The sequence below is a fragment of the Balaenoptera physalus genome (assembly GCF_965194825.1).
Source record: "Balaenoptera physalus genome assembly, chromosome: Y".
Taxonomy (NCBI): Eukaryota; Metazoa; Chordata; class Mammalia; order Artiodactyla; family Balaenopteridae; genus Balaenoptera; species Balaenoptera physalus.
The window spans coordinates 2,652,810-2,667,575 of record NC_138904.1 but is presented as its reverse complement, the minus strand read 5'-3'; the positions used below and the strand labels follow the sequence as shown (position 1 = coordinate 2,667,575).

The following is a 14,766-nucleotide window of genomic DNA, read 5'->3' as shown; positions in this document are numbered from 1 at the left end:
GTGGATGCAGGTGTTATAAAACACAGATGCTACTTTCTCACAGTTCTGGAGGCTGGACGTCCAACATCCAGGAGCCGGCAGATTCAGTGTCTCGTGAGGATCCGTAGGCGGCATCTTCTTGCCGTGTCCTCACATGGAGGAAGGTGCAAGGAAGCTCTGTGGCATCTTCTATGAGGACACTAATCCCACTCATGGGGGCTCCATCACCATGACCTCATCACCTTCCAAAGACCCCACCTCCTAATACCATCACACTGGGTGGCAGGGGGAATGAAAACATCCAATCTCTCTATATATAGACAGATAACTAGATAGATAGCTAGATATTATCATATATTATTAGGTTAAGAATATTCTTAATTTGTTTTGAAACTACTCTTGTGTGTGTTTCTGATTCATTGAACGCCATGCCCTTTTAACATTGTCTTATTTTTTTGTGTCATATATGTATGATAATGTGTTATTAACTTAAATTATAAACAATAAATTTATTATGCATTATACATTACTATTTACATTTAAAATATATCAATAGTTTTATATATAACTATTATATATAAAATAGTATACATAATAGTATACTATTATATAATAGTATACTATTATATAATAGTATATTAGTATATAATATACTAATATATAATATTAGTATATTATTTACTAATAAAATGATAGTTTTATTAGTATATAATATAATATCATAATATAATTCATATTATATACTACTAAAACTATCATTTTATTAGTATATAATATATACGAGGGAGTGTAGGAGGGAGACGCAAGAGGGAGGGGATATGGGGATATGAGTATACGTATAGCTGATTCACTTTGTTATACAGCAGAAACTAACACAACATTGTAAAATTATACTCCAATAAAGATGTTTTTAAAAATATAGTATATATGGATAACAATATATATGTTTTTCTTTTATCCAACCGACACATATTTATTGTGTACCCACTACTTACCAGGGGTTACATACTTGAACAGGCAGATACACAAATCTCTGGACTCATGGTTTTTATATACTGGGTCAGAGACTGAGAATAAACAAGAAGAAACACAGGTATGAGAATATTTGAGCTCAGTGTCAACACCATGCGGTTAATAAACAGGATGCGGAGAGGGAGAAAGTTTTCCATGTCGGGGTCCTTCGTGAACCCCCCCTCACCTCACTATAAATACGGGTGTAGACACCAAGCATGTTCAAGGTCAATTGGCATCTCTTTCCAACCTTGAATGCAAGAAGCCAAGAGTGCACAGTTCCCAAATCACTATGAAAGAAATAGTCATATAAGCGATTCTGTGAGTTTTCACAGAAACCCCCAAATAAATTAATATTTATTCCCTCACAGTTTGGGTATCAGTGAATCCAGGGTTACCACTACATATAGCCCAACTGTTAAACAAAAGAATTTTTTTCACCATGACTTGCAGACGAAAAAACAGTCATATTCTGGGAAAAGATATCAAGGGAGATCTAACGCAGTCAAGAGACAAATATGCTCATCTGTTTCTGTGGCTGCAGGAAGAGACAAAATGTTAGCGTTACCTGTTGGCAAGGCAACAAACAGCGAAGAATCAGTTTAGACCCACAGTCCCAGCTCTCAACCTGAAAATGACAGTTATTACCCACATTTCCATTTTAGCCCTGCTACAGCAGAACCCATAAATCACTGGGATTTGGGCTGTTTGGATAATGACCGTGGGTGACGTGAGCTCCACTCAGGGAAAAGGTTATGGGGTTTGGACCACCGTGTGCAGGGAAGAACGTTGGCAAATGGTGTTCTTGCCATATGACAAAGCAGACTTATGACTCGCTCGCTGTGGATTGCGATTGGCATATTTTCATCAGAGAACAAATCCACTGATCTCTCCAGGAAAGGGCTCAGGTTAGCAAGTGACAGATCCTAAGTTTATTAAGCAGCATTAGTTATATAATTAATTCCTTGGGAAAAAAAGATAAAGAAAAAAAATGATGTAGACAATCTCCCTGGGTTTATTTTTCTTTTATGATTTTTACTTTAAAAGTCATTTTGAAGATATCCCCTTAGGTAAAATAGGATGTTCTTTATTTTATTACAAGCAAAAGAATCAACTTTAATTCACTTCTCTAGAGGCTTTCCAACTCCTATGAAGATGATAATATAGACAATAAAATTTAACTGACTTCTAGAAAATCTTCTAGGAATTTCATTTGAGATTGTCTTGAACTTTTAACAGCATTTTTTTCCCCTAGTTTAATCAGATGCTGCTCCTTGTTGAGAAGCCTTCAATTTATACTTCTGGCTTGAGACAGTGTCACAAATATTGTAGAATGACCTTTAATTTGGTGTTTCAGGCTTTCATCATGAAACCAAAAACCTGCCATGAAACACAGGATTTTATTTTGATTTTTTAAATGCTAAATCATAACAATGATTTCATTGTAAATTTTAACATGACCATTAATTCTGGTCAAAACTTAAGTTTCCAAAATTTTATTACAATTTCAGAACTGCTTTATGATATTATTGCCATAGGACAGTTCTATCAATGGAATTTTCCAGGCTGGGACCAGAGACTATTTATAATAAACATGCTAATATATAAACTACTCACTTAACTATGAATAAAAGGTAATTTTAGGGGGAAAAAATGTCACAATGACAAGCTTTGGGCATATAAATTCATTCCAATGTCTAAAATTATACCCTTTGTATTTTTTTGGTAAAGCGTTTGATTTTGTTGTACTTCTCTTCTGAAGAGAGTCTAAGAGTAGTTTTTGTTTCATAGAAAAGTTGAGAGGAAGGTACAGAGGTTTATCTGGCTGACTTGGTGGGCCCAGCAGGGGTTGACAGGTGAAGGGGTCCTTGCTGAGAGGTGGGATTTGGGATCTCACAGGTCATCATTTATCTGTGGACACACCAGGTGTAGCAAAGAGTTCCCTGGCATACTTCAGTCTCCCCATGAAATGGAAGCAGAAAAATCCAAGAAGAGGCCAGGGGTAGGGTAGTAAGGGGGGGGTCATCTATGTCTCCTGGGTCAGTCGTTAACCTGAGCTCACATCAGTCACTCAGATCACCAAGCCCACAACTTTGAGATGAACTCTTGAGTCCATAAGCCGAAAGGCTAGAGCTGCTCCTGATTGGAAATCTCCCATCAGCTGGACAGTCAAATCCACCCTTCGTAAAAGTCACTGACTCCGTTTAGGGACATGGGGAAGAAGAGATTGATCAGGTGAGATCTGGCCACTCTTTTCAGGGGATACACAGTATGAAGATGTCCTGAGGCTCGGTAGGCTGAATCATGGCGGGATTGTTTCCAACAAGGTTAATTATATGACTTAGGAAAAGTGAAACACTTCCAACTTCCTGAATGCTTTGTAACTTGCCTGACACTCCTCAATAAACACCTCCTCTCTTTTCCCTTCCTTCTCTCCCCCGTCTCTTCCTTCTTTCCTTCATGTACTCAATGTGGATTAAGTACCTTCCACTTCTAAGGCTTTCTGCTGAAAACAGAATTAGGGAAATAAGCGATCAGGGATCTTTGCCCTTGAGAGGTCCACAGTCTATAGCAAAAGGCTAAAACTTCATAGAATTACGATGGGGTTCCATGATTGATTGCTACTCCCCAGCAGCCATGGAAACACGGAAAAGAGAAAACTTCCTCAACAGTATACCCACGTTTTTAAGTAAAAGCTGTGACCACAATATAGTTGGTAATGTTTAACACAAAGTGACCAAAAGCAGAGTAGGAATATTAAACGTATTTCAAAATTAGAGCTGATGTTGAGAATTATTCCATGCATGGCCCTGTTGGGCGTGCTTCACTCATTCGAAATGCGTCCGTGTATGGTGATCAGCAAGACCAAGATCTCAAATAGAATTCCTAAATGTTACATCAAAGGAGGACGAATTAAGAAACAAAGAAGAACCCCGTGGCTTGATTTGTAAGACATCTGCTGAGTATCAGGAGACTCGTGTCTGGCTGCACATAGGATGCATCAAGAATTAGATGTCAAATCTCAGGAATCCTGCTTCTAGAAGATGTTCGGCACCTTGGTCTCGCACCGCCCACTAAACAGCCACAACAGGGTGTGTAAAGCCTTGTGAGAGGAAGCAGTGCCACAGACAGGCAGTTATTCCTCTTATGAAATAAATCATCCAGCTAGTAAGACCACATAGCAAGGGAACAGTCATGAGTGATAGCAGAATCTTGTGAAGATTCATTCTTGTAAAGAAGCACAACTGAATGTAAACTGGTGCAGCCACTATGGAGAACAGTAGGAAGGTTCCTCAAGAAAACTAACAATAGAGCTACCATGTGACCCAGCAATCCCACTCCCGGGCATATACCCAGAGAAAACCGTAATTCAAAAAGATACATGTACCCACAGTGTTCATTGCAGCACTATTTACAATAGACATGGAAACAACCTAAATGTCCATCGATGGATGGATAAAGAAGATGTGGTACATAGATAACACAACAGAACATTACTCAGCCATAAAAAAGAATGAAATAATGCCATTTGCAGCAACATGGATGGACCTAGAGATGATCATACTGAGTGAAGTAAGTCAGAGAAAGACAAATATCATATGCTATCACTTATTATATGTGGAAAGTAAGGAAAAAGGGTACAAATGAACTTATTTACAAAACAAAAGGAAAGTCACAGATGTAGAAAACAAACTTATGGTTACCGGGGGAGAAAGGCAGGGGGAGGGCTAAATTGGGAGATTGGGATTGACACATACACACTACTATTTATATAAAATAGATAACTAATAAAGACCTACTGTATAGTACAGGGAGCTCTACTCAATACTCTGTAATGACCTATATAGGAAAATTAAAAAGAGTGGATATATGTATAACTGAGTCACTTTGCTGTACATCTGAAACTAACACAACATTGTAAATCAACTATACTCCAATAAAAAAAATTTTTTTAATTATTATCGGAGCAGCAATACTGCCTGCCATATTGCAATGGAACAGGACCCCGTGGTCCATGCCCCCCATGTCTTCCACCTGCCTTTTGTCTGTAGGAAAACTTTGGCCAAAGCATAAGTTTGATCAGAGAAGTGAGAAAATACAGAAACAAAGGAAAACAGTCCAACAAGACTAAATAATAATAGTTTAGTCATTAAGCAAAGTCAAGTACCTTTAGTTCCTCTTCAAGGGCTATAGATCATATTCTGAGCCATGTCCTGTGAGCTGTCTTGTAGATACTGAAACCTCCACCAGGTGGAAGATGTGAACTACATGATGCCCAGGCTGTAGCCATGACATAGGCTGCCACAATTCTGAGAACTGGCCTCAAGGAAATGGGACCAACCAACCCTGGAACTGAAGACTAACTGTATCTAAAATAATCAAGATGACGCTGGTCAGGCCACCAAGGACCAATTTCAAGATGACGGTCTGAGCTGACGGTGCTGTTTCAGCACGGAGCCCCCTCCCTCTGTCTGTAAGAGCTCTTGCCCCCTGATTGTCGGGCGGGGGGCAGAGTTCCCCCCGGTTGCCAGCATCCAAAATAAAGCAAACTTTCCTTTCCACCAACCTTTCTTCTTTACTGGCTCTGGAGCAGCGAGTAGCCGGACCCCGCTTTTGGTTACAGTATCTGTAAACAAAGGATGTTGTAGCCATCAAGCCACTACCTCACAGCCACCCTGATGATCAGCCCTGAGGGCACTGAGGTTGGAAATGCCCACCACTGCAGCCAGCTCCAACAAGTGCACCCTGAGGAGACTCAGGATGCAGAAAACACAGGACGCTGGCCCCAGACAGCTGAGGTGCAGATCAAAGGAACGATTTCAGTGAGCCCAGACTTTGCATCTCCCCATACATAGAGAAGCAGTAAATTGCTTAACTTGAGATAGCTGGTTTTCTCTCATTCACAGTAATCTTTCTGATTTTGACTACCTGATCTTTGTTGCAAAACCTCCTATATAACCTGGGATCCTCCCTCACCTCTTCAGAACACTTTCTTAGCGTTATCTGAGATGCTGTGTCCTGGGCTTGAAGTCCTCAGAATGTCCACCAAGTAAAACAGAATCCTCAACTTTTAGGTTGTGCTTTTTTTCTTTTTTTCTTTCCAGTGGATACCATTCCTGCCTTAAACTTTCTTAAAACCTTAAATTTCAAACAGTATTGCAGTTCCCTAAAAAAGTTAAACAGAATTTCCCAAGTCCCAGAAATTTCAGTCCTTGGTTAATAGCCTCAAAGAACTGAAGGCAGGGCTCTAACAAACACTTGTACACCCATGCATCCATCATTGGATGAATGGATAAACAAAATGTGGTCCATCCACACGAGGGAATGTGGTACATACCTGCGATTCAGCCTTAAAAAGGCAGGACATCCCGCCATGCTACAACATGGATCACCCCTGGGGACTTGATGCTCCGTGAAACCTGGCAATCACAGAAAAACAGAAAGACAAATACTATATGATTGCACTTATAGAGAACCTAGGGCAGTCATATTCATAGAGACAGAGAGTAGAATGGTGTTTTGTTGCAAGAAGTTGTACATGTGGGGCTTCCCCCTGGTGGCGCAGTGGTTAAGAATCCACCTGCCAAGGCAGGAGACACAGGTTCAAGCCCTGGTCTGGGAAGATCCCACATGGCACGGAGCAGCTAAGCCCATGCGCCACAACTACTGAGGCTGCGCTCTAGAGCTCGTGAGCCACAACTACTGAGCCCATGCGCCTAGAGCCCATGCTCCGCAACAAGAGGAGCCACTGCAATGAGAAGCCCACGCTCGCCACAACTAGAGAAAGCCCGCACCCAGCAATGAAGACCCAACGCAGCCAAAATTAATTAATTTAAAAAAAAAAAGTTGTACATGTGTAGGGAGAGCATTGGAAGATGTTCACATTTTCTGTATCTTCTGCATATTAATTTTTTAAATGTTTTAGTTTTTTCATTTAAAATTTTAATAGTTTCTTAAACGTTTCTGTCCATTTGCAGTTATTACCAAATATTGCCTTTATTTCCCCGTATTGTAAAATACATCCTAACCCTGTCTTACACCCAATAGTATATACCTCCCACTGCTGCACCCCTATCTTGCTCCTTCACCCCTCCCCACTGGGAACCACTAGTTTGTTCTCTACATCTGTGAGTTTCCTTCTTTGTTATATTCACTAGTTTGTTGTATTTCTTAGATTACACATAAAACTGATAATCATATAGTATTTCTTTGTCTGACTTATTTCATTTTACATAGTACCCTCCAAGTCCATCCAAATTGCTGCAAATGGCAAAATTTTGTTTCTCTTTATGACTATTATTTCACTGTATATTTATATATAGCACATCTTCTGTATCAGTCATCTGTTGATGGACACTTAGGTTGCTTCCATGTCTTGTAATTAATGCTGCTTTTGTAAATAAAGCTGCTAGGAACACTGAGGTACATGTATCTTTTCAAATTGGTGTTTTAAAAGCTTTTGCACAGGGCTTCCCTGGTGGCGCAGCGGTTGAGAGTCTGCCTGCCAATGCAGGGGACACGGGTTCGAGCCCTGGTCTGGGGAGATCCCACATGCCGCGGAGCAACTGGGCCTGTGAGCCACAACTACTGAGCCTGCGCATCTGGAGCCTGTGCTCCGCAACAAGAGAGGCCGCGATAGTGAGAGGCCCACGCACCACGATGAAGACTGGCCCCCGCTTGCCGCAACTGGAGAAAGCCCTCGCACAGACACGAAGACCCAACACAGCCAAAAATAAATAATTAATTAATTAATTAATTAATTTTAAAAAAAAAGCTTTTACACAGCAAAGGAAACCATCAACAAAATGAAAAGACAACCTACAGAATGGGAGAAAATATTTGCAAATGATGGAACTGATAAGGGATTAATATCCAACACATATAAATGCTCATATTGCTACAACTATACATCAAAAACTAAAAAATAAAAACCGACAACCCAATTAAAAAATGGGTAGAACAACTGAATATACATTTTTCCAAAGAGGAAATGCAGACGGCCAACAGGCACGTGAAGAGATGCTCACCATCGCTAATCATCAAGGAAATGCAAATCAGAACCACAATGAGACATCACCTCACACCTGTCAGAAAGGCTAGCATGAAAAAACACAACATGTTCGCGAGGATGTAGAGAAAAGGGAACCCTTGTACCCTGTTGGTGGGAAATGTAAATTGCTATAACCACTATGGAGAACAGTATGGCGGTTTCTCAAAAAACTAAAAATACAACTATCATATGACCCACAGTCATTCCACTCTGGGGCATATATCTGTATATTTAGATTTTTTTAAACAAATAGGTTAATCTTATATATTTTCCCAAGAAGACCCCTCGATGTTTCTATCTGGATTCATGTTTAAAACGGAAGAGATTTTGTCCTTTATATTTCCCTGTCAGTTCTCAGCATGGAACATAAACTCCAGTGCCTGCTGTGTTCTCAATAACTATTTCTGACAGAGTGAATGAATGAAACCATCGCACATATTACTTCATATTATATAAAACCACATTTATCGTTCAGAGCATTTGTGCTTTCTCAATATTTTGATGCATCATGAATATGGGCTTATTATATTCAGGAATAGGTAAAATGGTGCTGTTAAAAAAAAAAAAAAGAGTAGGGGACTAAGAGATACAAATGACTATGTATAAAATAACTTACACAGATATAATGCACAGCATGGGGAATACAGCCAATATTTTACACTAACTACGAATGGAGTATAACCTTTAAAAATTGTGAACCACTGTACTGTTTACCTGAAACTTATATAATATTGTACACCAACTATACTTCAATTAAAGATAAATTATAATTACAGAGAAATTAAAGCGTTTATAGAGGTAATACATGCAAGAACTCTCCCATAAAGCCAGTTGGCAACTGCAAACAGATAGTAAGAGTAAAATGCATTACATAGTGGCAGAAGAAAGAGTCAGAATGAAGGAATTGGAGCGCATGGTATGACAAAGGTCACTGAGAAAATTGTTCCAACTTTAAGAAGGGGTGGTGACACCCTTTCTCAAATCTTTGCAACACTAAGATTTAATAAATATTGAATAAATAAAGCAACTTTGAGATTTTACAATTTCATTTAACTGGTTTTTCTTTGGCAAAGCCAAACCACCAGATAGCTAAGAAACTCAAGTGCCAGACAGCACGTAAGCACCATGAAAGATGAGGCAATCAACCTTAGAAAAAATAAATTTTAAGACAATACTTCATAATCCAAATTATCACACACACAGAAACAAGACTGTGCCTGAGCTTGGATTTAGGAGGAGAAGCAGGAACATTTTCAAATTGATCACAATATCACTGAAGTGTTTTCCACGGAGAAACCATCAATTCAGTATGAAGTAGTCTTGTTAACCAAACATGAGTTATCTTCAGCTCAAGATCGGATTTATGGAACATTTTTACACACTCCATTTCTTTGATCAAAACTCTTTTCGAATGAAGGGGGGTGAAGATGGAGACTCATAAATATTGAAATTTGTCAAATTCACACACACTGAACACAGAAACCATTAACGTGTCCTAAGCTTATTTTACTCTAAGTTCATGGTTGTACTTTTACAGTCTCTAAATTGGATAATGTGTCTTCAGGCATATACTGGAATTCATTGGGAGTAGCTCTTTTTAATATTTTGCTTGAAATTGTGTCTTTTAAGATGCATATTTCTAACAGTGACCGTGTGGTTACATATGCCATTATATGGATCACATGGCATTTTTATAGCAAAGGGGCACCACTGTTGGCTTCCTAAGACTTATTTTGTCACTCATCCGGTCATTTTGTCACCCACCTACCCTGCCTCCAACGTGAGTCCAGCTCCGACATACGATTGACAGAACAATTCTTGGCCTGGGGTCCCAAGACAAAAGCAGTTCTGTTTCCATCAAGGACATTCATTTAGCTCAAACATTAACCTAAAAGACGTGTTCTGATCAGAAGCAGATAATCCAACCAAACAATTCCTGGATGACACAGGGTACCTCTCAGTGCTTTCCCTCAATATCCACGTGAACAGGCAGACCATCTCTCTGAAATTTTGCTAAACTGCAGATTCTGATTCAGGACCTGAGATTTTGCAGTGACCCCCACCCCCCCCATACACAAAATGCTGATGCTGCTTATTTTAAAGACCACACTTTGAGGAGCCAAAATCAAGAACGTTGGGTTTTGCTGGCTTTGCGGTACCATCCAGGCCCTAGTGTTGGTTTCCGCCTGACGAGATGGAGCCATGTAAACATGCAGGCACTGTACCCAGGGTGGGTACTAGCTACAAATCCTGTCATGTTTTTAACAGCTTTTTTGAGATGTAATTCACATATCCTGAAATGCACTCTTACTATTCACAATAGCCAAGTCATGGAAGCAACCTAAATGTCCAACAACTGAGGAATGGATAAAGAAGATGTGGTACATACTTACAATGGAATATTACTCAGCCGTGAAAAAGCATGAAATAATGCCATTTGCAGCAACATGGATGGACCTGGAGGTGATCATACTAAGTGAAGTAAGTCAGACAGAAAGACAAATGCCGTGTTATCACTTCTATGTGGAATCTAAAATATGACAAAAATGCACTCATCTATAAAACAAACAGACTCACAGATAAAGAAAACAGACTTGTGGTTTCCAAGGGGGAAGGGGTTGGGGGAGGGATAGAGTGGGCGTTTGGGATTCGCAGATGTAAACTATTATAAAGAGAATGGATAAACAACAAGGTCCTACTGTAGAGCACTGGGAACTCTATTCAATATCCTGTGATAAACCATAATGGAAAAGGATACCAAAAATGCATATATTTATGTATAACAATCCATTTGCTGTACAGAAATTAACACAACATTGTAAATCAACTCTACCTCAATAAAATAAAATTTGTTAAAAAGACACTCTTTAAAGTGTACAGTGCAGTGGTTTTTTAGTATATTCAGAGCTGTGCAAACATCCCCACCTTCTATCCCAGAACATTTTCATCACCCTAGAAGCACATCTTTTACCCGTTAGCAATCCCTCCCCACCCTCCATCCCAGAGTATAACCACCAGTCTGCTTTCTGTCTCTATAGATTTTCATATGTTTACAAGGCATTGCACATAAACGGAATCACACACGTTGTGTCTTTTATGACGGGCTTCTTTCACTGAGCACAATGCTTTAAATACGTGTTATGAACAATCACAGGAGAGGCGCTAGAAAAATTATCACTGCTAAACTAAAACATATGTACAATTTCCAGACAATGTACACATAATGCAAATAGATACTCCTTATGTTGACCTGATACAGTGAAGACACTCACTCAAACCTAACAGTTGCTAGATGTTCATGTACATTGTAGCAAGCTTGTGTGGTTTTAAACACCTTGGAAGAATATTATGTTGTAGCTTGTATCTAGGAGTGAAGCAACAGATACTCAGACAAACACATTTTAAAGTTTGTAACCTAATTTTAGATGTCTAATTCTGTCCCTTTGTCCTATTTTCTAACTTCTCTCTACATTTTTCTAAGTGTACACTTACCACAAGGGCATTTGGTGCTTATTTTCCCCAGAATGGTTTAATCATCCAACAACAACCAGGAATATTATGAATTAGTTTGGTGGATAGAGTCTGCCCCGTCCTCCCAGTGGTGGTTGAAAAGAATGAGATAATCTTCACAACTGCAACCGGTCATTTTAATCAGAAACACTGACACATTCTAGAATAAGGTATCAAATGGGTGATGGATTTTCTCACAGTAATCCTATTGCCTTGTTTGATAACAAGGAATTTTCTTTCAGCATTATCCCGATCGTGGAACTACTGTTTTGTATAAAAATTACTTGATAAAAGAAATAAAAGTCTTGACTTCATTAACGCAGAGTGCTGGGAATTTGGCTAAATAATTCTCTCCATAACTAATCTTGACAGCCCGGTGCAAAATGCAAAACCAACAGTTTTCCTTTAAAGGTCAATACTTGATCAAGGTTTATTACAGTGAGGAAATATTCCTTCTTCAATGCCTTTCAATCCTCTTTCCATCAGTAACACCATTCTCCGTTTCTGGTTATAGCTTGCAATGGATCATTAGATAAATGCCTTTTTAATAAAGAGAATCCAGGTGTACTAGTAAAATACTATGATGGAGTATCTTTAATCTGTCAGCTTCATTAGTCCCGGACAGGCTATCATGCTCTTTTCTTACTGATTCTGCTTGATAAGCCAACCCTTTCCTGGCTCTATTAATGATGACAGCTCATTCATTACTTTATGAGAATACAGAAACATTTCCATTGCCAGCCTGCAGACTTCCCCATCCCCAAAGACTGGCAATTCAGAAAGCCACTTCCACAGTACAGGAGCTAAGTGCTTTCCTCTGCTTCCCCAGCAGGCATTTCTAAAATTGCCATACAAATGCAGAATTAATCACCATGACTTCAATGGCTTCTGATCATTTTTTTTTTCCCCTCTTTACCAGTGTACTGAAGACGCACACGCACAACAATCAGGGCCTCGATTATGATCCCTAAAACGTTAAATGACACTAACACCAAACAGATCTTCTTTTTAAAAGATAAGGATAATTCTCACTCTTAGAGTGAGATTCCAGTATGCTCCAGCAGCAGGCCCTTGATATGAACTGAGAAAGTACTCCGAACCAGAATCTCAGTGGATTCACAATAATAAAACACTCATTTTTAGGATAACTAAAAGCAACCTTTTTTAAACAAAATTGAAGTATATTTGATTTACAATGTTGCGTTAGTTTCTGGTATACAGCAAAGTGATTCAGTTATATATATACATACAAACACACACTTTTTCAAATTATTTCCATTATAGGTTATACAAGATATTTAATAAGGTTCTGTGTGTTCTACAGTAGGTCCTTGTTGTTTGTCTATTTTATATATAGTGGTGTGTATCTGCTAATCCCAAATGCCTAATTTACCTTTCCCCTTTGGTAACCATAAATTTGTTTTCTATATCTGTGAGTATATTTTTGTCTTGTAAATAAGTTCATTTATATGATTATTTCCATTTTGTCAGTTCATTTATATCATTATTTTACATTCCACATATAAGTGATATCATATGGCATCTGTCTTTCTCTTTCTGACTTATTTCACTTAGTATGATAACCTCTAGGTCCTTCCATGTTGCTGCAAATGGCATGATTTCATTCTTTTTTATGGCTGAGTACTATTCCAAAAACAACCCCTTTTAAAACCTTTAGCTAGACCTGAGGTGGAGAGAAGTATCTCATATTTGTATTAATTTCTAACAGTGAAGATTTCTCCTCTTTCAACCACCTGGAGAAGGATGGGCAGTTGGGGAAGGTGATTTTTAGCTATTATTGGGAAGATCGTTTATTATTTTAATCCTATCCTACAACTTAGATTCATATGTTTATAACATATGAATATGTTAGGAAAGGCAAGGAAAGAAAAATTAGGGGCTTGAAATGTTTCTAGGCAGCCAAGGAAAGAAGGAAGAAGTGATAAAGTAGACAGAGCAGCAGGGAGGAGATGGATTAAAAGCTTTACCTGCCTTAAAATGGAATTGGCAACCAGGGTGCCCTTCAACAGGTGATAGACAGGTACGCTGTGGTCCATCCGGCCAATGGAACATTGAGTGAGACAAAGAAATAAGCTACATCTTCTTTATCCATTCGTCTGTCGATGGGCATTTAGGTTGCTTCCATGACCTGACTATTGTAAATAGTGCTGCAATGAACATTGGGGTGCATGTATCTTTTTGAATTATGGTTTTCTCAGGGTATATGCCCAGTAGTGGGATTGCTGGGTGAGATGGTAATTCTATTTTTAGTTTTTCAGGGAACCTCCATACTGTTCTCATAGTGGCTGTATCAATTTACATTCCCACCAATAGTGCAAGAGGGTTCCCTTTTCTCCACACCCTCTCCAGCATTTATTGTTTCTAGATTTTTTGATAATAGCCATTCTGACCAGTGTGAGGTGATACCTCATTGTAGTTTTGATTTGCACTTCTCTAATAATTAGTGATGCTGAGTGTCTTTCCCTGTGCCTCTTGGCATATATATACAGTGGAATATTACTCAGCCATAAAAGTTATTTGTATTGAGTTATTTGTAGTGAGGTGGATGGACCTAGAGTCTGTCACACAGAGTGAAGTAAGGCAGAAAGAGAAAAACAAATACCGTATGCTAATGCATATATAGGAAATCTAAAAAACAAATGGTACTGATGAACCTAGTGACAGGGCAAGAATAAAGACGTAGACAGAATGGACTTGAGGACACGGGGAGGGGGAAGGGTAAGCTGGGACGAAGTGAGAGAGTGGCATGGACATATATACACTACCAAATGTAAAACAGATAGCTAGTGGGAAGCAGCCGCATAGCACAGGGAGATCAGCTTGGTGCATTGTGACCACCTAGAGGGGTGGGATAGGGAGGGGGGGAGGGAGATGCAAGAGGGGGGCGATATGGGGATATATGTATATGTATAGCTGATTCACTTTGTTATACAGCAGAAACTAACACACCATTGTAAAGCAATTATACTCCAATAAAGACGTATTTAAAAAAAAGAGAGAGAAATAAGCTATCAAGCCATGAAAAGACAAGGAGGAAACTTAAATGTATGTTAGTAAGTGAAAGCAGCCCATTTGAAGAGGCTACACACCATATGATTTCAACTCTGTGACATTCTGGAAAAAGCAAAGAGTAAAAAAACAAAAAAATCATTGGTTGCCAGAGGTACAGGGTTAGGGAGGAAGGAATAGGTGGG

At 39.1% G+C, this 14,766-nt stretch overlaps 1 long non-coding RNA gene across 2 annotated transcripts in view; it reads left to right on the top strand.

Annotated features, from left to right (window-relative positions):
- LOC309653461 overlaps positions 1-10,707 on the top strand; it is a 261,969-nt gene extending 251,262 nt beyond the window's left edge. For both annotated transcript variants that reach the window (XR_014259195.1, XR_014259196.1), the window contains one exon: positions 10,365-10,707. This is a non-coding gene — a long non-coding RNA (uncharacterized lncRNA). The remainder of the gene's footprint in view (positions 1-10,364) is intronic.
- Positions 10,708-14,766: the final 4,059 nt, after the last annotated feature.